Source organism: Aethalodelphis obliquidens, unplaced genomic scaffold (genome assembly GCF_003676395.1).
Source record: "Aethalodelphis obliquidens isolate GAN/ISIS:26980383/991018 unplaced genomic scaffold, ASM367639v1 scaffold12, whole genome shotgun sequence".
NCBI classification, from domain to species: domain Eukaryota; kingdom Metazoa; phylum Chordata; class Mammalia; order Artiodactyla; family Delphinidae; genus Aethalodelphis; species Aethalodelphis obliquidens.
The window spans coordinates 28,995,060-29,016,129 of record NW_020837956.1 but is presented as its reverse complement, the minus strand read 5'-3'; positions in this window follow the sequence as shown (position 1 = coordinate 29,016,129).

Sequence of the window (21,070 nt, the reverse complement as noted above, 5' to 3'; positions counted from 1 at the left end):
GGGCTGTCAGTCAAAAGGCATGACCCCCTCCTTTCCTAGCAAAGTGATGCCATCCGGAGAGGAGACCCCCAGGAATCCAGAAACATCCCTGCTTTGCATCCAGCTGCTTCCTAAGACATACGTTGCTGAGGAAGCCCAGTCCTTCCATGTAATGATTCAGCCAATGCTCGCTGAGCACCCAGTGTGTGCAGGATGATGAGGCACGTGCAGGGGCCCCACCACAGGCAGAAGACAGCTCTCACCTCCAGCAGGTCACCATCCGGGAGGGGAGGAGAGTGCTAAGGATACAGGTGACTATACTGGGGGGTGGGAGGGGCACCAGCAGTTGCTGTGGGAGCACAAAGCTGGCCCCACGTCAGCCTCGGGGAAGAGGGCAGCTGCCCAGGGTGGGCGAGGCTTGCACAGAGGATGCATTCAAGGGAGGGTTTCCAGGCAGAGGAAACATCGTGAGTCTAAACAGTGTGCAGAAGAACAGCACCCAGGTTCAGGAAGCTTCCAGGCGTCCAGTAGGTTGAAACACAGAAAGCAAAGGGCCAGCTGCACAGCATGAGACTGGACACGTGGGCAGGGCCACATACGTTGTACTGTGAAGGCTAAATTTTCCTCACAGAGCAACGGGAGGGCATGGTGGCAGAGGCATGGTCAGGTTCACGCTTTCCAATGTGGTAGCCTCTAGCTTCACAGGACTGTTTAAATTAATTAAAATTAAATAAAATGTGATGTACAGCATGGTGACTATAGTTAATAATACTGTACTGCTGTTTGAAATTGCTAAGAAGGTAGATCTTAAAAGTCCTCATGGGGCTTCCCTGGTGGCGCAGTGGTTGAGGGTCCGCCTGCCAATGCAGGGGACGCGGGTTCGTGCCCCGGTCCGGGAAGATCCCACATGCCGCGGAGCGGCTGGGCCCGTGAGCCGTGGCCACTAAGCCTGCACGGAGCCTGTGCTCCACAACGGGAGACGCCACAACAGTGAGAAGCCCGCGTACCGCCAAAAAAAAAAAAAAAAAAAGTCCTCATGATAAGAAAAAAAATTTTTGTAACTGCATGGTGATGGGCGTTAACTAGATTTATTGTGGTAATCATTTCACAGTGATTCTGAATCATTGTGGTGTACACCTGAAACTAAAATAGTGTTGTATGTCAATTATATTTCAACAAAAAATTTTAATTAAAAAAATTAAATTTAATGTAATGCAGTGTCTCAGAGGCCCTGGCCACATTTCAAGCACCCGACAGCCTCCTGTGGCTAAGGACTACAGTACTGATCAGTGCAGACCTAGGACGTTTTCATCATCCCAGAAGGTTCTGTTCTGGAACAGTCCCTCTGCTTCCATGCTACAGGAAGTGAATGGGAAGCAAGAAGGCCATGGAAGAGGAGCAAATGGTGCCACCCGGGCACTAAGGTAGAGACTGGAGAGAATCAGATGGGAGAGACATTTAAGGAGAGATGGGCTAGGGCTTGGTAACCAATGGATTTGGGGTCGGGGTGGGAGAAGGATCTGGTGGGGGGCGGTCAGGAGCAACGGCCTGGTCAGCTGGGGGCTGAAGGGGGCGGTACTCACTCACAGAAGGAGAGAAACAGAGGAGCAGGTGGGAGAAAAGTGATGCTGCGCTCAGTCTGGGAGCCGCTCAGCGTCAGGTGCCAGCGGGACTGCCCGCCTCGAGCTGGTGTCCAGAGACAGGGGCTTCTGTAGGGCTGCAGCTTGGGCTGTGAGCTGTGGGCTGGTGGGTGAAGGGGAGAGGCTGGGCCCTGGTGCTTGAGACTGTGCGCTTAGGGGCCGGCAGTACCGAGAGTTGTGAGCTGGGGGCCGGGGGCTGGGGTTCGAGGGCTGTCCTGTAGTGCTGGGTGCCGAAGGGGCCGAGGGTTGTGGGGCGAGGAGCGCAGCAGTGGCACTGCGTGCTCTGGGGCCGCGGGGCTGAAACCTGGGGGCTGGCATGAGCTGGGCGTCCAAGGCAGCGGGGCAGGGGGAAAAGGGGTGCAGGACTGTAGGATTGCGTGCTGGGACCGCGGACACGGGCAGTCCAGGGACCATGGACGGTCTTGGAAGAGCCCCCGTCTTTCCCCCAGGGTGGAAACTGTGTCTTTGGGGCACCTGGGCACCTCGGTAAGCCCACAGGAGGCGCTCTCGCTGGAGGCAGCCCGGGAGGGGCACAGGTGGCCGGGGAGGGGAGAGGGGGAGGGGGCGAGAGGGGCAGCGGCAGGCACCCTCGGGCGCGTCCCCACCTCGTCCCTAGGACCCGGGCGGGGGGCACAGGAATGTTGTTCTCCAAAACCACAGGGACACTTCCTGTCGGTCCACGTAACTGAGTATTACAGTATTTAAATCACAAATTGAAGATTATTTTTACAGGTGTCATTTTAAATATAACGCGAAATTTCTTGACATTACATCAGCCTCAACACACAAACAGCTGCACCGGGCCCGCCTGCATGTGTCAGGCACATGGCTGACACTGGCCACGCGGGGAGAGCGTGCATGTGTGTGAGTCACCCACCGGGGCGTGCGTGAAATGGGTGTGAGCGTGCACATGACAGCAAGAACGGGTGAGGGCGTGTGTGGCTGGGAGTGCGTCTGTGCGTGGGTGTGCACGTGTATATGGATGTGTACTTGGTGCGTTATGAGTGAGTGACAGTGAACACGTGGGTCCGTCCCTGTGAACGAAGATGTGGGATGCGTGTGAGAGCGAGCGAGCGCGCGCGCTGCCGGATGCTCAGGCCCCGCAGGTGATGCCCCCAAGCCTGGCCGATCTCTGTCTCCCTCTAGAGCCACCAGGAATGCCAGGAAGTGGACAAGCTCCGCCCCTGGGGCCGGGGGGCTGCACAGGCACCCAAGGTGGTGCTGCAGTGCCCTCCAGTGGACACTGCCCCCACCCCGTCCCCAAGCCGACCCACGAGGCGGCCGTGCCCTTCCTGTGCCCGAGACCCCAGGTACCAATGCCTCGCCGCCCACCCGCCTTGAGTGGGGCGGGAAGAGCCTGCCCTGAGGCTCCCTTAGCCTCCAGGGGCAAAGGCTTAGGGGAGCTTTAGCCACACCTCCACGTCTCCATCTGGGGCTCTCAGCCTTTCTGTCTGCTCGGCCAGGCACACCCAACACACCCCTCTACTTCCCGCCCTGGTGACGCCCGCACCACAAGGACCCGCGCCAGGTTGCCCCTTCCAGCAAGTCCCCCCTGAAAGCCCCAGCAACAGGAGCCCCTTCCCCAAGGCATCTCCTCAAGACACTACAGGCTCCCCACACAGTGGGCACAGCACGGGCAGGATGGAGAGGAGATGACTGACAAAGCAGAATTTACCCAGGTGCCGAGGTGCCCCAAAGACACAGTTTCCACCCTGGGGGGAAGACGGGGGCTTTCCAAGACCGTTCATGGTCCCCGGACTGCCCGTGTCCGCGGTCCCAGTGCGCAATCCCACAGTCCTGCACCCCTTTTCCCCCTGCCCCGCTGCTTTGGACGCCCAGCACATGCCAGCACGACTCATTGGCTGCTTCCAGTTAGAAATGGCAGGGGTCTGCGGAGAGAGATGGAGGGAATGAGAAAACCCAGGACCGATTTCCACCTGGTGAAGTCAGTACTGCTCCGGACGCTTGCCTGCAGAGCAGGGTGCTGCACTTGAGCAGTGAACGAGCAACTGTTCTAGGAGGATTTTGTCAGAGTGGCAAAGAGGGAGATCTCAGGCAAATACTTAAACCTCACAAAAGAAAAACTCCCTGGGCTTCCGCACTGCACCATGTTGCTCGTACCGTCAGGGCCTGCAGGTCGGCGGCACGATGCACTGTCCAGCCAGCTGCGCAGACACCGGCCCAGCCACGGCCGGTCTCCCGGCCCAGAGGAGCTGTCATCGTGATGCCCCGGAGGATGGAAAAGCAGGGCCACTGAACCCCAGGGAGCAGGAGGACCATGGGACGGTTACCTGTGCCCTGACTGCCCTCTCAGAATCGCTGGCTACATTCGTACAGGTGGTCCCCGACTGACGATGGCTCGACTTAACGATTTTCCCAGGCAGCCATGCGATCATGAGGGTAGACAACCAATAAGCTTACAGCCCTTCTGTACCCAAACAACCCTTCTGTTTTTCACTTTCAGTACACTTTCAATAAATACCTTTGATGAGATATTCAACACTTTATTCTAAAATAGGCTTTACGTCATATGATTTTGTCCAACTGAAGGCTGACGTTAAGTGTTCAGAGCACATTGAAGGTAGTCAAGGCCAAGTGATGTTTGCTGGGTTAGGTGGATTAAATGCCTCTTCGACTGATGATACTTTCAACTTATGATGCGTTTATCGGGACATGACCCATCGTAAACCGAGGAAGATCTGTACCAGTACTGAGCTGGGTACCCTCCGGACTCACTCCCAGCAGCTTACCGGGCCAGGTCTGAAGGCCTAGTCCACGCAGAGGCCCAGACCTCTCCTTGCCTGGCCCCCTTCTCTCCAGCTCAGCTGGCCTTGCTCCACTCCCACATCAACGCCCCAGGCTCACTTTAGGGAAAAGAGCGAAGTCAGAAGCATCTGCGCAACATGGAACAGAAGAGGGGACAAGACAGAGGAGCCAGTTGTCCTGACAATGCGTAAAATCCACAACATGCGACTGAACGTGCGAACCAAAGGGCTCCAGGGAGGAGTTCTCTTGGCTGTGTCCAGGATGGCTGTGGACGCTCAGCCCTGAGCCAGGTACCAGCCTCTCTCCTGCAGGCCTGAGGGGTCCCTTTCCAGGCAGCGGGCCTGGGCTTCTCCACTTCTGGCCACTGCACAGGACCGGGCACTCCCGAAGTGTACCCTTCCCTTGCCCTCTCCTCCCCTCCCATGAGAGCCGTAGGATGTCAGGGCTGAGAGAGACAGGTCCGGGGTGGAGAGGGGAGACCCAGAGTGCCCCATTGCACAAAAGAACCCGAAAATGAGCGTGAAAAAAGATTTGCCCAAAACACGCAGCAATCCGGTGGCTACCACCTGCTCCGACTTCCGCTCCCCCATTACTTTCCAGGTGGCCTCTTCCAAGTCTAGACCATTTCTGACTAGTCTTTTCTGCCTCTCTATGTTGCTATCTCTTGTCTCCATCCACGTATCTATTATGGGAAGTGCACGAGAACCTTCCCATGCTGCAAATACATCAGATGACATCACAGTCTCAACCTTGGCCTCCTTGCAAAGCTCCGATTCCACACCTGCCATTTTTCAATGTGCATCTCACTGCTTTGAGGAGCTGCAGCTTTTAAATCGGTGTAAAAGTTGCTGACGGCCTTAACACCAGCAGAGATGGCTGTAAGAAAGGAGGCTAGCGCCACAGAGGACGGCAGTGTGCACATACAGTCTAGGAAGACAGAAATCAATATCATCATCATCGTCGTCATTGTCATCTCTCATGGTTATCGATGTTCCTGTATGTCAAGCCCTGTGCTAAGCACCTTACACGGATTATCTCATTTAAATTTTACAGCAAACCAACGAGGAGGGTCTGACTATTTTCCCACTGAGCAGATGAGAGAGAAAGGCCGTGCCACAGCCTTGCCTGCTCCCCATTCCAACTTTTTCACGCCCACAAGTGTCTGACCCACATTTTTTAAACTGTGAGAAGCAACTCATTAACGGACTTATGAAATAAATATAGTGGGTCACAAGAAGCACTTTTAAATGAAAGAATAGAATAGAATGTTCCAAGTGCATCCTACCTAGTAGGGGTAAGCATTGTCTCATGACACTTTTGCTTCAGTTATATGTGTGTAGACATCGATGTATATGCATGCTCACATAGGATGCAATGGGATATGATTTTAAGCATACTTCTTAATGTGAGTCACAGTCAAAAACCTCTAAAAGCCGTTGTGCTGGACTCTCCACCCGGCGTCTGAGTTTTCTATCCGGGTCTCCCCACTCTGCACGCTCTGGGTGTTACCTCGCCACCCTGCATGGTTCCCTGCTGCCCTGGTTTGCTGAGGAACAGCTGCTAAGTTCCACAGATGCTGCAAGCCTGTCCTGGGGGCAGACTAACGGGCGGGCTGCTGGGACAGAACCCTAAGGATGTCTTCACCATCTGCCTCCTGCCTCAGTGAGGTGCTTCTGTCTGCCCTGCAGGATTGATGTTTCCCAAAAGAGACTTAATGGCCCCTTACTCTCTGAGCTGTCAGGTAAGTGCCTTTGTCAGAATTAGCACAGGTGCACCTGCAGGTGGGCGTCCTCATTAAACTATTTTCTGCGTCTTGATCCCATAAGGATGGTTCCAGGGGACCTTTCCGAATAAGCACTTCATTTGCAAAGCCCTCTCCAGATTGCAAAGGGTGATCCCAGTTCCATCAGCAGAGGCGGAGGGAGGCCTGGTCCCCTCTGAGTTTTCCCTGCCAGCCAACTGCAGTTGGACCAGCTCACAGAAGTGGAGAAGTCAGGAGAGGGAGGTCTCTCTGTGCCTTCTCTTTTCGTTGCAGCTCCTAACCTGTTACCTGCTAGCATAGCAGGGGTTCTCCTAGCCATAGACAAGCCCCAAAGAATAGCAGGACCCTCTATTTTAGGCTACTCCTCCTTGTCGGTGGGAAGAAAGATTCAGTGATGGTGACACTAGATGGGGTATATGGTATTGGATGGAAGGTTCCTAAAATCACCCCATATCAGTGCCCACCTACTCCACTTCTGGGAACCTCCATCCCTGTTCTCTGTGCAGCTCTGGGCCCAAATTTCCCCGAGCAGCCTCTCATGATGACCAGTCCAAGGAAGAAAAGACTCCAAATATCCCCTAAGCACTTGCCAGGAACCAGGCTGAGGAGTCAGGGGGACACACTTGGGTCTTGGACTAGCGATTCACTTGCTGTTCTCCTGGGGATACAGGACCCCAAGGGGGGACATCTGCCAATGACAAATTGGGAATGTTAAGAGACAATATGGAAAGTCAGAGTTAGAACCACCAAAATTCAGAGGCGAAGGCAACTTTCGGGCAGAGGAGCTGTAGAAGTGCAGACTTTCTAGAAATAGGGGCTGGACTAAGGTCTTAGAAAGAAGGACATGAAGAGGGTCTGCAAGCAGTGAATTGGAGTCTAACATGGAGATCATACCCCATTCCCTACAGCTGCCCCCCAAAATCAATAAATCAGTCACCCGCACTCTCTAACATACACAAAAATATTTACTAAGTACCCAGTCTACTGGTATTGTGCTGAGATTTGGAATTCAGCGATGAATCAGACGCCACCTCTGTACTCAAGGATCTAGTAAAGAAGACAAGCAATACAAATTCCATTTCAATAGAACACAATCAGAGGTAGGACGGGGTTATGTACAGGACATGATGGAAGCTCAGAGGAGGCATCTAACTCAACCTGGGGGCCAAGGAAGAGTTCCCCAAAAGCTGCTAACTGAATTGAGTCTTAAAGGGAGAGGGGAAGTCAGCTAGGGAACAGGGAGAAATGGACATTCCAGGTCAAGAGAACAGCATGTGCAAAGGCAAGGTGTCCAGGAACAATGAGAAGTGCAGAAGGACCTAGAGACAGGTCAGGGCTGCTGGAGGGAAGCCAACGCTGAGGGCTGCCCTGCTGAAGAGTAGAGATACGTTGGAAGGAGGGAGATGGGGGAGCAAGGGAGTCTTCCCCAGTGCCGGATCTATTCCTAAGGAAGAGAAGCCCGCACCGGAGCCAAGGGAAGGTGGGCATCCCTTAATGGGGGAGGGGAGCCAGGTGGAGTGGCATTGGGCCCCCAAAGGCTGGGTTTGCTGCTGCTGCTGACACCCCAGCTCCCCTGGAGGGTGCAGTCCCCACTGAAGGGCTCAGGCCCAAGCACGCAAGAATCCTTCCAGAAAGCTTATTCTTAGCAAAGGTTTTCCTATGACCTTTATGGAGAGGAAAAGACAAACACTCTTCACCAAACTGTTCCCTGTCCAGCTTTCCAAAGAACTACTCCCCCGCTGGCCTTACGAGGGGGTGAAGCCCCCAGGGATCAGGGTTAGGAGAAGTAACTGCAGGAAGATTTCCAGGGAACATAGAGGAGGGATCTGATTAAAGTCTATCAACTACGAGGTTGTCCTCAGGGCCAGTGCACTTGGCAGGAACATTTCAGTTCATTTAGGTTGTTCCACTGGCAGACCCTTTTTTTAAAACAGGGAAAAAAATATCCAGAGATGGTGAAATGTAATTCATTAAGACCACCATAGAGCATGTATTGAATTTAGAGGGAAAGTGAGGAAACCCCACCAATTTCACACACGGAAAAGCAAAAGCAGGTTTATCTGTATCTCTGATACCTAAGTATTTATAAAATCTAATATTTGGGGGGATAACCTTATTTTTTGACGGAAGGTATAAAATATGGGCAAAATACGAATAATTAGGAGAAATGAAAGAACAGCAGATATACAACCAAGACTAACTCACCAGGGAAAGTGGACGCCTCAAGGGCGTGTGGTTGCCAGGTCCCGGCTCAGCTCCATCATCAGCTCCAGCAGATGCCGTGACAAGCAGCTCCGATGGGATCCGTAAGAATCAGCGCCTTGTCTGAGCTCCAACAGTCCCACTCGCTGTGACACCCTAGCCTGTGTGGCTCCTTCTCTGGTCACACATCTGTGCCCTGCTTCCCAGAGGGACAGTAAGTACTTTGAGAGCAGGGGTCATGTGGAAAAATGAGTCAATGTGGGTTTCCAGCCATCTAGTCCCGACCTGGAAGCTCAGATAGACGTATCACACAGACACACTCGACAAGCCCTGCTTCTTCTGCCAGGCCTTCTGCCTGGCCCCCAGGTCTTCCTCCCGGTGCCAACATCCTGGTGCCTGTGGAGACGGTTGTATTTTCAGGTGGGATGGCATGTGTTTGCAGAGAGGAGGAACTGCAATTCCTGCACCAGGAGGGAACTGGGCCAGCAGCGGACCCCTAAGCCTCTTCATTCCAACCTCCTGCAGGGACCTTTTGATCGGAGACCTCAGTTTTTCTCAGGATATTCCTGAAAGCTTAAACAACTCCTGCAAATTAGACCTACTACTTCTGATTTTTCATTATTTTTCCCTCCCTTATTTTATTCCACAGCCCTTTCTTAAATTCAGTGTGGAAACAGAGTCATGGACACCTGCCTCCTTCATAAGTTTACCCCAGTAAGGAAACAGACAAGGAATTGAACCCAGGTATGGACTGGGTCTCCTTCCTTGTAAATTGAAGTAAAGTGGGCACACACCCAACTGACCCACCCGTTCTGTAAAGTTCAGTGGCTTCTCTGAAGTTCCTGTGTATTCCGAGGAAAACGAACACCCTCGCGTTAGTTCATCCACCTGTGACGTCCTCCCTCCTCTGAATTCTTGTTCTTTCCCTCTGTGTGTTATGGCTGTTCGTTTATTTCCACCGTGGAAAAGACCCAGACACGAACCCACCTCCATCTCTGGATTTAAACCACACACCCACACAAGTGCTTAGCGCGTAGGGTACATTTTACAGGAGGTCTGGGGAGGCGAGGGAGGCTTATATCTCAGAAATGCCTATAACTTTGATGGAACATGAGTTACGCTGGTCTTGAAAATTCCTGGCCAGACCATCACGCTGATCATCCACCCTCTCCCGCCTGATTCCCCCAAACTGACACCTGTATTGACACCTGTATTCTCACACGGTTCTTATACACAACAGTTTAGCGATCTCTTCCGTATCCTTGCCTCCTGCTCATCCAGGTCCCCAGAGTTCCACCTTCTAAACCAAGTGTCTTGTCAAGATATTTTCCTAAACAAATTCAATTCCTTCCCCGAGAGAAATTCTGTACCGTTTATGAAGAAAAAATGCCTTCCCCTGCACAGATATGCATTCACTACGGAGTGTGATCAGACGACGGTGTGGGAACATACTGAATGCTATGAGGGTGCAGAGGAGGACAGGCCTAGATTGAGGACACGGAAAAGATATCCCAAGGGAAGTGACATCTAAGCTGAGACCAGGAAAAAGGGTAGAATTAGCCAAGAGAAGAGGGCAAGGGGCAGAAGCAGAGGCAAAGCACACACCATGTCCTAGAAGCAAGAGAGAGCTTGGCACGTTCCGGGCGTCACAAGAGGTTCCCAGTGGCTGTTATGGACAGGGCAGGCTGGATGGGGCAGGAAAGCCAGTCGGGAGGCTGGGCCAGGCCCACCTTATCTGTCAGGCAAAGAGGTCTGGACTTGATCCAGGAGACGGTGGGGAACCATTGAAGGCTTCAAGCAGGATACTGACAAGGCCAGATTTGCACTTTAGAAAGATGAGCTATGGCTGAAGGATAAGTCAATGATTAAGAGGCAAGACTGGAAGGAGAGGCCAGTGGGAGTTTATGACTGTGGTCCATGTGGGAAAGATGATGGTGGCCTGGATAAGGGAGATTCTGGTGGGAAAGAAGAGGTGGACACGACTTCAAGAGATATGAAAGAGGAAAGGAGTTGCCATCTCCTGATGCGGAGCGGAAAGGTGGGTGTATTGGGCAACTCCAAGTTCTCCGAATTGGGAAGCCAGGGGGCAGGTGGTGGCATTTGCCAAGGTGGGGAACACAGAGGAAGAGCAGGTGAATTTGGGAGAGATGCACCTGTCTCTCTCCCCTGAAGGTTATGCAAGGCGCATGTGTTCCCATCTTGGCACCGCACCCAGCCCTCGGAAGACACTGGACAGAAGGGGACCAGCGAGGTCTAAACATATTTTTCTCAAATGCTATGAGAAAACAATGGAGGAATCTGGTGGCCATGGAGCGGGCCCACCGAGTCCCAACACTTCCCTGGTGACCCTCTCTGGCCCCGATCCTGCAGCCTCCCTCAGAGGGGAGTTCCGGGGCCAGCCACAGCTGCCCCGAACCGGGTCTCGTGAGTTCAAAATCGCACACCGCTGCTCTCCCCTGGCCTGAGAGGAGACGCCTTGTTTGTTCCCTTCCACACACACAGCCATTCATCAAGTCCAGGAAAGCCAAGCACAAAGGTAACATCACTTAGCCAGGCGGCAATTAGCAGATTAGCGGCTTGTTGCTCTTGTCCTGTGTCCCACACTATGACCTCACAAAGGCCCAGAGCGTCTCAACACTGGGCTGCTCCAGGAAAGGGCCCATCGACTTCTCTGGCAAAAAAATCCCCCAGCCTGTCACCGTGAGTTTCCCCGTTGTAGAGCTAAACTACAATTGATGTTCTGTCTCTATCAATTTCTCAGGAATGCTGGGACGTGAGCCCAGTATTAATGAAGACAGCAGAGAGGAAGGCATGAGACTGGCTCTGCTCCAGAGCTGACGGAGAGCGTGGATCCTGAGTAATTCCTGGAGACCCGGAGAGGCCCGAACGAGGCAAAACAAGCGGGCCCTGGGGTCACACACAAGGCTCGGTGGGGCAGACAGATGCCAAAAAGGCTCGAGAGAATTTCTGCTGGGAAAAAATAGCCTCAACCTCGTCCCTTTTATCACCACGTATCATTTGCATCATCTGAGAAAGGCAATTTTACTCCAGATTAAAAGGACATCCTCCTAGGTAAACACATATGGTAGTACATGATCACACACACACACACACACTCACACACACTCACACTCACGTTCACACACTCTCACACACGGTTTATACAACCCGTTAGAGGACCAGGGCAAAGCCAGAACTACCTTTCTCAAGAAAGGGGCTGATGCTATAACCCCGTATGTTTGACCAAATCCCTCAGCACCGCTCAGAATTGCCTCTCCAATCAGAAGCCCTCCCGGGTCACGAGCAGGGAAGCCTTGATTGGCATGGGAGACCACAGTGGTATCAAATTAAAAGCCAGTATAAGTCTTGTCTTCATCTCAGTTTGGAAAATGAATAGAAACTGGTCGTTGGCTCCTGTTTCTCAGACAGTGTCATTTGGGGGCTTCTGGTTTCGGAACCTTTTTTGAATCACATATAATTCCTTAATCCTTCCAAACTGACCAGCTCCTTTTAAGGTTTAACTGGCTCCAGTGAAGCTGGAACAATTCAGCTAAACCATAAACCCTGTCAAACCATCTAGGATGTGGCTCTCTGAGGATGTGGAAAATACAACAGGCTCCATGGGTGCCCAAAGTAACCCAACGGTGATGGTGGGACAGCTAGAGCATTGCAGAGAAACATACCCGCCTCACAAATTCTCAGGAGAATCAAAATAAATAAATGGAAAGCACTGCCTGTGTTTAATAAAGGAGCTCAGTAAAGGAGAGCTGATGTTATTCTTATAGGGATAGGATCCTTTTAAGACTGCCCTGAAGTGGTTGGGGGAACGGAACGTATTCATGTGCCCCAAAGTCCTCAACCCCTCCTGGAACGTATAAGCTGTGATAGAACAAAGTGCAACCACTTTTCCTCCTGCAGCCCCTCCTGAACCACTCACCAGCAATGTGCAATAGACACTACATGTTCATAATAATGCAACGCTTCTTATGTGTGCTCTTAAGGAATGTTCATGGGAATTTAACTCATAGCAGTTACAATAGCTGTCACACTGGTGTTGTTAGAAAGGGAAGATAGAAGGAAGAAGGACCAGAGCTACAAATAAAAGAGGGGAAAGGAGGAGAATGCAGAAGAGAACGTAAGTCCTTACATGTAGTAAGTGCTCATCAAATATTTGAGAAGGCAAGTTAGATGAACAAACACCATGTCAGGAAAATGCACTAGACTTAGATAGAAATGGATTTTTATTCCTAGCTTGGCCTTTTCTACTAAACTTGCAACCTTGGAGAATACTTATGTCTTAGTCAATTTGGGCTGCTATAACAAAATACCATAAACTATGTGACTTATAAACAACAGAAATGAATTTTCTCATAGCTCTGGAAGCTGGAAGTCTGAGATCAGGGGCCCTCATGGTCAGGTTCTGGTGAGAGCTTTCTTCCTGGTTTGCACAGGGCCACCTTCTCACTGTGTGCTCTCATGGCCTTTCCTGAGTGCATGCACACAGAGAGAGAAAACTCAAGCTCTCTCGTGTCTCTTCCCATAGGGGCACTAATCCCATCAGACAAGGGCCCTGCCCTCATGACCTAATCACCTCCCAAAGGCCCTATCTCCCTATACCATCAAGTTGGGATTGGAGCTTCAGTGAATTTGGGGAGGGGGACAATTCAGTCCAATACAACTTCTTTAAGCTTCCATTACCTCATTTACAAAACGAAGCTAAAAATAATTCTTACATTTGTTTAATGTATTTCCTTCCACTCCATAATCTCTCTTGTCTGGAAGCTATACATTCTGGGACGTTGCTGACAACAAATTCTGAAACTTCCTGATGGGTAAGATACCTGGATGGTATGTGCCTTCTCTGAGCATGTGTGTTCAGAAGATGCAGGTCCGCAATGGGGCTGCCAAAAGCCAGGGTGAAGCCAGCCGAGGAGGCACTGCTGCAACAAGGCTCTTCAGGCACAAGCCCCTGTGAATACACCCTAAAGTCTTATGAGTGTCCAAGAATCTCTTAAGATGATTTCAAAGAGCAGAAGTGGAAACGCTGAAGAGAATGACAGGTAGCACTTAGTTATGGGAGATCACAGACTTATATTCCAGTTCCTGAGAGGAGATTTAAAAAAGCAATCTTATGTTAAAGAGATACGTAATGCCTGAAGGGACCCAGGACTATTTTCTGAGGAGCGGGGACTTGAGACGGAGAGTGGGACCACACAACGAATTCCTGCCCTGAGCTCTCCAGGGGGCCACTTCACATGATGTTCCCATAAGTTAGAGCTCTGTTCATCTGTGAACACTGAACCTGGGGGAGTCTGGGGTGTCTTCGTTGCCCAAAATGCTGCTCAGGCGGAAAGTTCAGGACAGTATGTGGCCTTTCCTAGGGGAGCTCTGTGGAAAGACCACTCCCACCAGGACCCAGACCTCTGATGCCCCGCTCCTCCCTCTTTCTGTTCAAAGCACGCTCACCATCATGGGGCGGATCAGGTGAATGAGGTGGCACAGGGCACCCCCTGGGCAACACTGTCAGGGAGCCTGTGGCTCTGACTACACTTTTTTTTTAATACATTTATTTATTTTTATTTATTTATTATTTTTGGCTCTGTTGGGTCCTCGTTGCTGCGCGCGGGGTTTCTCTAGTTGCGGCGAGCCAGAGCTACTCTTCGTTGCGGTGCGTGGGCTTCCCATTGTGGTGGTTTCTCTTGTTGCAGCACGGGCTCTAGGTGCGTGAGCTTCAGCAGATGTGGCACATGGGCTCAGTAGTTGTGGCGCACGGGCTTAGTTGCTCCACGGCATGTGGGATCATCCCGGATCAGGGCTCAAACCTGTGTCCCCTGCATTGGCAGGCGGATTCTTAACCACTGCGCCACCAGGGAAGCCCTGGCTACACTTTCCAGTGCTCACTCTGGGCAGTGAGCTCTCCCCACCACCGTGATGAATTCCAAAGCACCTTTGCCAGCATCAGCTACACTGGATTCAGGGTCTTTTGCTGCCTAAGGCCCTGGGTGCGCTTTTCCTCTAACCCCTTCCTGAAAGAACACTGGTCGCTAGTGTGTGTAAATGCTGAAGGATGAATCCTAGTGTCTTTAATGCTTGAACTGGGGCTGGAACTGGGCGTTTCCCACATCAGCTGTACTGGTGCTATTTCTTCAGACTCCACACTGTGCCTCAGTGTGTTCCCTACTCTCATCTCGTTGGGTTTTTTTAAACATGTCTCTTTGTCCCCACAAAGCCATGGGCAATTGCACGGCAGAGATCAGGTCTCTCACCTCTGTATTCCATTAGGTACTATTTTCACCTTGAAAGAGTCACAATTTTGTTAAGAAAACAAAATATGCATTAACAGGATGGGGTGTGGGACCTCACTTGCTGTCTCAGGATTGTGGCTAAGGCCCAAAGTGATGGACGAAAGGTACTGAGCAGCCCATATTCTAAATTCAGAGATGCACCATCTCCCCTCACTGTTTGCTTCAAGGTACCAGAACCAGTTTTACCACCACAAACCACCAGCCTCAGTCAACACAAAGAGAATTGGAGAGACAAATGGGGTGGCCTACATATTTAAAGTGCAGTGCTCAGGGAGAAATGCCATGCCCTCCTGCCAAAGCAAGGGAAGAGAAAGTCTCCAAGAATCACTTGTAAAGGTTGGAAGTTGTTAAGGGTTGAATTGTGCCCCCAAACCCCCAAAACTTCATATGTTGAAGTACTAACGCCCAGTACCTCAAAATGTGACCTTCTTAGGAAATAGGGTCATTGCAGATAAAATTAGTTACAATGAGGTCATACTGGAGTAGGATGGTTCCTAGTTGAATATGACTGGTATCCTCATATAAGGAACACAACGTGAAGAGAAACAGACACACACAGGGAGAATGCCACGTGGAGGCTGGAGTTATATTGCCACAAGCCAGGGAATTACCAGAAGGTAGGAGAGACGCCCGGAACGTATCCTTCCCTGACACCTTCAGAAGGAGCGTACTGCCAGCACCCTGATTTTGGATTTCTGGCCTCCAGAGCTGTGAGACGAAATACTTCTGATGTTCTGAGACAGCTGGTTTATGGTGTTTTGTTAGGGCCACCCTGGGAATCTAGTGCAGAGGTGTCTGCAAGAACAGGAGACTTGCATCTCATTCATTTGTTTAATTTACTTTGGCATTAGACTTATTGACCTACCCCTTCGCTACCTAAGCAGAAGAAAGAAAACTGGAGAGAGCTGTATGGCAGGAAGATGGCAGGAGGAAAGGAGAGCGACAGAAGTGTCTGCCTGATTTCCCAGGTTCCAAGGGGTACAGAAGATGCCTGCTGCCCTGGGGTTGGCTGCAGGAGGTAGATGAGTTTGAGAAACATCCAATGTAGGAAGAAGAAAAATACACAATCGATGGCATGTAGCCTAAATACTGCCACCTGGGGATGGACCAGAAGTGCGGGGCCAAATCTCAAAGGGACCTCCAGGGCCTCATAGGGCCTCACAGGAATGAGCCTTTGTCAGCAGGGCTCACTGGAGCCACTCACAGTTCATGAGCTAGAAGAGCAGTTACAGCCAACCTAGAAGACCACACCTTCCCCAGGTAGGGGTCCTCCCAGGGTCTCTTCATCCCCTCCCAAGACATCCAAGGGACTAAATGTTAGCTATGTGTGCGTGCGCGAGCACACACACATGCACGCACGCACGCGCTCACACACATACACATTCTCTTTCACTGGAGCCAGATGGTGGGACTAAACACTGCTGGGTAGAAAGGGAAGAGCTGTGAGTCAAGCTTGAGACTGAAGGGTTTCCTTTTTCTTATTAATTATTAGGAATAAATCTTAACTCACAAAATGAGATTCTTCTGATAACCAAGTGTAACTGAAAAGTTATGGCATCTGGACTAGATCTTGTTAAAGGAGCCACAACCTTGTGCAAAAAGGAGATTCCAGATGGTTCCATTGAAAGTCATGACTAGAAAACATAAAATAAAAACCGTTATTGAAGGAAAGCTGAATGAGTGGAGACTTTTCAGTAAACCAGGTACTTGTATATAAGGTGATGAAAAACAATATCAAGTGGTCTTGTGAGAAGGCGATGGAGCAGGGGTCAGAGCAGGCCTCTCTGGGCGGGACAGCCGGGAGAAACATGGCCAGGCACAGCTGGAGCTGAGCCTTATCCAACAGAAGGACGGGACTTGGATAAGTGGAGAAGGAAGGGGGAGGATGGATTGACATCTTTCTTAATGAAGTAACTAGCAAAGGCCTGGCGCTGGATGGGTGCTTGGAAAGGACTGGTGACTCCACGTTCTAGGGATGGGGATGGCGTGTGCAAAGACCCAGAGTGGGCAGGTATCAGGTGCTGGGGCGAGGGGGTCGGATATTTTGAATAAGGGAACCACGAGGAAGAGTGGGGAGAAGGGAGAAGGGGCCTCCCAGGGGAGGTTGTCAGGGCCAAGCTAAGTGGGATGGATCTAGGTCTGAGGATCTGTCCTCAGAAAACCAATTGCCTGCCTGGGCTTCCGGCATCTGAGGGCTGCCCTGTCCTCGCTCTGTTTGCTCCCCTTGCCCAGGTCTGACCACTGGTACTTTGGAGTGTCCCTGGACTGTGATGTGCTGGGTGTAGAGATACCCAGAAGGGACAGCTGGCCAGGTCTCAGGGAGCAGCCAGAAGCCCCAGCTTGGCTTTGCCAAGCACGTCAACTGCCGGAGCCCTCAGGAGGAGACACAGAGCCGGCAGGGTGCCCACGGCCCCCACTCAGCTTGGAGGGGCAGAGTAGGCTGTTGAAGCTGATGAGACAGTGTGTTTTCTCTGGCTTCTGGCCACCAGAGAAAAACGCAACAAAGGAAAGAGAAGAAGATATGGATTATTGGCGTGGAAGGCCTAATGACAAACACATTTGCATGTATTTCCACGAAGAGACCCTGCCCTCTCTGTGGCCTATGTGGGTTTTCTCCTGTGCTCCAAAGGGCACAGGAGAAGCCAGGTGCTAGTTCCAGAGAGAATGTCTCTCCTCCCAGGGCCCTTGGTTTAACATAGTTCCAGGTCTAACATAGTTCCAGGTCCCAGAATTAGGACTGAATTAGGACTGCTGCCCCGCATGCCTGACCAACCATCTCCTACATGTGGGTTCTCTGTCCACACGGAGATAGGCTGGGCTTCCCCAGAGAGCATGGATCATACTTAATTCTGGGGTGAAAGGCACAAAAGACATATCCTTTGTTAGCACCCATGAGCCGTGTACCATGTTAAACACTTCATGCATACTGTTTCATTTGATCCTCACAAACCCCTACAAAGTAATGGATCTTATCCCCATTTTAAAGATGAGAAAACTGAGGCTCAGAGAACATACTTTCTCCTCCCCCACGCTGCCTTCCAGTGTGAGAGGAGAGCGATGGAGATTATTAAAGGTAATGAAAATTAGGATCTGTATGTCAGAGCTGAAATAAATAACCCTTCCCAATCTCCTTACCACACAGTTCATGAACCTGAGGTCAAAGGGGGAAAACTGACTTACCCAAGGTTGCACAAAGCTTGGAAGAGAATGCTGTGTGTGCACTCCAGCCCCCAGCCCCATCACAGTTTGGAGACACTGTAAACAAAGGCAAGATTAAGGATAAAAGAAGGGGCTGTTCATCATCAGGGGTCTGTGCATGACTGTCTGGGGAAAATCGCCCAGCTCGCTAATCCCGCATGCCCCAAACCCCTGGGCACGGGAATTTCCAGAACATCATGAAGCTGTTGCTACTTGCGGTGACGAGTAAACATCCTCACATGGTGTCCACACATCTGTCACATTCAGACGCTGGTTTCGTCAGCATCCTGGCAACTGAAGGCCTGACCTTTGCCCTCCTCACTCTACAATCCAACGCCAAGCACGCAGAGAGAACACACTGGCCACAGTCAAGAAATGGAAGGACCTTGCGAAAGTTGGAATGTAAATTATAAATTAGAAACAGAGCGTCAACTTGGATAAACCCTTTTAACTTACCAGTGGACCTTGTCCACGAAGCTAATTAGGAGGAAAATAAAAGATGGCCACAGGAGAAACAGTGAGAAAAAAGGAACAGAGAAGCAGAGGGAGGAAAGATAGCATCTAAAAGACTTCAGAAACTGTCACACAGTGACAACCTGGGTGTCTGAAGTTCAGCCAGTGGCTCTCTCCAGTGAAATCCCAAACCCACCCCATCCCAGTTGGACCAGTAAACCTGGAGAGAGGGCCTTGGTGAGAAGCGGGCCCAGCAGCAATGTTTCAAGACCAGCAACATCAGATCCACCAACCCCCATCTCCCCCACTTAGACCCTACAAGTCCACTGGCACCTGTCCTTAGATTCAGCCGCTTCTGGTTGACCATGCCCAGGCCCGGAATTGATGAGAAACAGACCGGGCATGTATGAGGTCCCGCTACCCCACAGAAGGTGAGGCCATTCTGTCCTATGCCCAGTATCCAACTGGTCTGGTCAAATGTGCACCAGGATCCAAATAATGTATCTACAGGGGCCAGCACAGTGCTTGGCACACAGTGGGGCTCACGGTGTGATAGTTGTGCCTGTTTACAGTCTATGCCAGGCATGGCAGAGATTGACGTACTAAAACCTGCTCCTTTTCCCCTAGGCGCACAGACTCTACTCCCCAGACTCCTCTGCAGTTAGGCGTGGCCACGTTTGAGTTCTGGCCTGTGGAACGTGGGCAGAAGTGCTCTGCTCCACTTCTAGGCCTGGCACGTTAAAACCTTCCGTGTGTAATCCTCCCTCTTTCCTCCATCTGTCCACCAGATACAGAAAACCCAGCAGAGCCATCCACAGTCCTCGGGGAAGACAAAATCACAGGACAGGGGAAGTAATGTCTCTAAATGAACATATCTGATGCCACTTTGGAGAGATCCCAGGAACATCGTGTTGGACTTCTGTGTGATGAGAAATAAGCCTTCTATTATAGTAAGCCACTGAGATTTGGGGATGTGTTTGTTACAAGCGTTAATATTACTTACGCTAACTAACATGCCTAGGCCTTACTCCTGGTTTCCTGAGAAGACTTCACAAGGACTGGAGTCCTGTTCTGTCTGACTCCCAGTTCTGATGGAGCTTTGACTTTCTGTCTAGCTCCTGGAAACGTCTCTGTGAGGTCTGGAGAGACCACTGCCAACAGTCCTTTTGCCATTGGGACAGACCCTCCTGACGTGACATCATATCTCCTGTTAACCCAAGAGCAGTGTGCCCAAGGACAAGCTGCTGTATCGCCACCGCCCCCCCACCCCAGCTCCACACATTGTGGGCTTAGCTGACTCCTGGGTTACAGTGACAATCTGTGCCTTTGCTCATAAGAGGCAGCAGGAAGTAATGAAAAGAAAGCTTGATCCCAAATCAGTCCAAGTCAAAAGGAAAAAACGCCAAGGCCACATGTTATAATGTTAGATCGTGGAAGCACAGGTTGTGATCGTGAAGCAGAGGCGTGGACACATTCATCGCACACACAGGAATGCAGCAACACCATGGAGTCGGTGCACATCGCCAGGGGGCGTGGTTAATTGAGTCCCAGGTGTGTTTCACTGTAAGTTTATACACTTCCTTCCCTTCTCTCTCCAGCACAAGTGTTTTTAAAGCTCTTTTTTATTACTTCTAATTAGCCTTAGTTGTTCATATATGGTTGGTCTGAGGACCAGCATGAATTGGAGAACGCAGCAAGTGGGAAACCTTAGGACACGTGGATTCTTCTTTAAAATCCTTGTCCACCCTTGTACCTCACACTTTATATGCACCCAATGACTGGATCTTCTACTCCTGTGACTTTTCCCTGCCCCACGGATGCTGGCGAGTGTTTGAACAGCTACTGTGCATACCACTGTGCAAAGGCTATCTCAAATGGCGTTTGTGTCCTTCTAAAGGACTCTGTTCATTCACCACACATCAAACTAGCATGGTCCTCAGCCCCTCCCGGGGCTCCACCAACAGCATCCACGGGCACAGCATCCTGAGTCCATGTGGAGCAAACAGTTGCAAGCAAAGCACTGGCCTTCGAAAATCAATCTTAACTCGGTACAGCCACCAGCAATCCCTGTATGGTGGCAGGAAGTCTCGGTTCTCGTTCAAGTAGCGGCTCTTTCACTTACGAGTTGGGGACCATGGCCAATCAGCTAACCTATGTGAGCTTTCATTTTTGTGATGTGTTACGTTATGCTTTCATTTGTAAAATGGGGACACGAGTGTATCCCTTGTATGCTTAGTGGTGTTGTCTGGCGATCAGAGTAGATGAAGAGGACGTTCTCTGTAAACTCTGAAGCAGACATGCTGGGACAGTGTAGGGGTCTCATTAGGCCACTCCCAGTCTTGGTGTGCCCCTATCCACGTCCTCACAGCTACTTCCATCTCCCATCTCTTCTTCAAGGCCCAGCACAGACTAATTTCTCCCTCTTCTGTGTAACTATTGTCCTAATGGTCCATTTGTTTACTTCTCTCTCTAGCTTATTGGCATTGCACAGCTGTATCTCTCAAACCCTGTTGGCTAACTGAGGGGTGTGTGTGTGTGTGTGTGTGTGTGTGTGTGTGGCTTGCCTTCCACACCAGCTGGCAAGAACTATGTCACACTCATCTTAGTGATTTCCCCTAGAAGCTAGCGTGCACAGCCTGTAACAGGGGTTCACAGAGAAAGGGCATCTACAAACACCTTTGGAGTGGGGGAAACTAGGAGACTTCAGGAAGGATGTGTTGCTTGACTTGAGTCTCAAAAGGTGTAGAGACATGAAGCAAACAAGT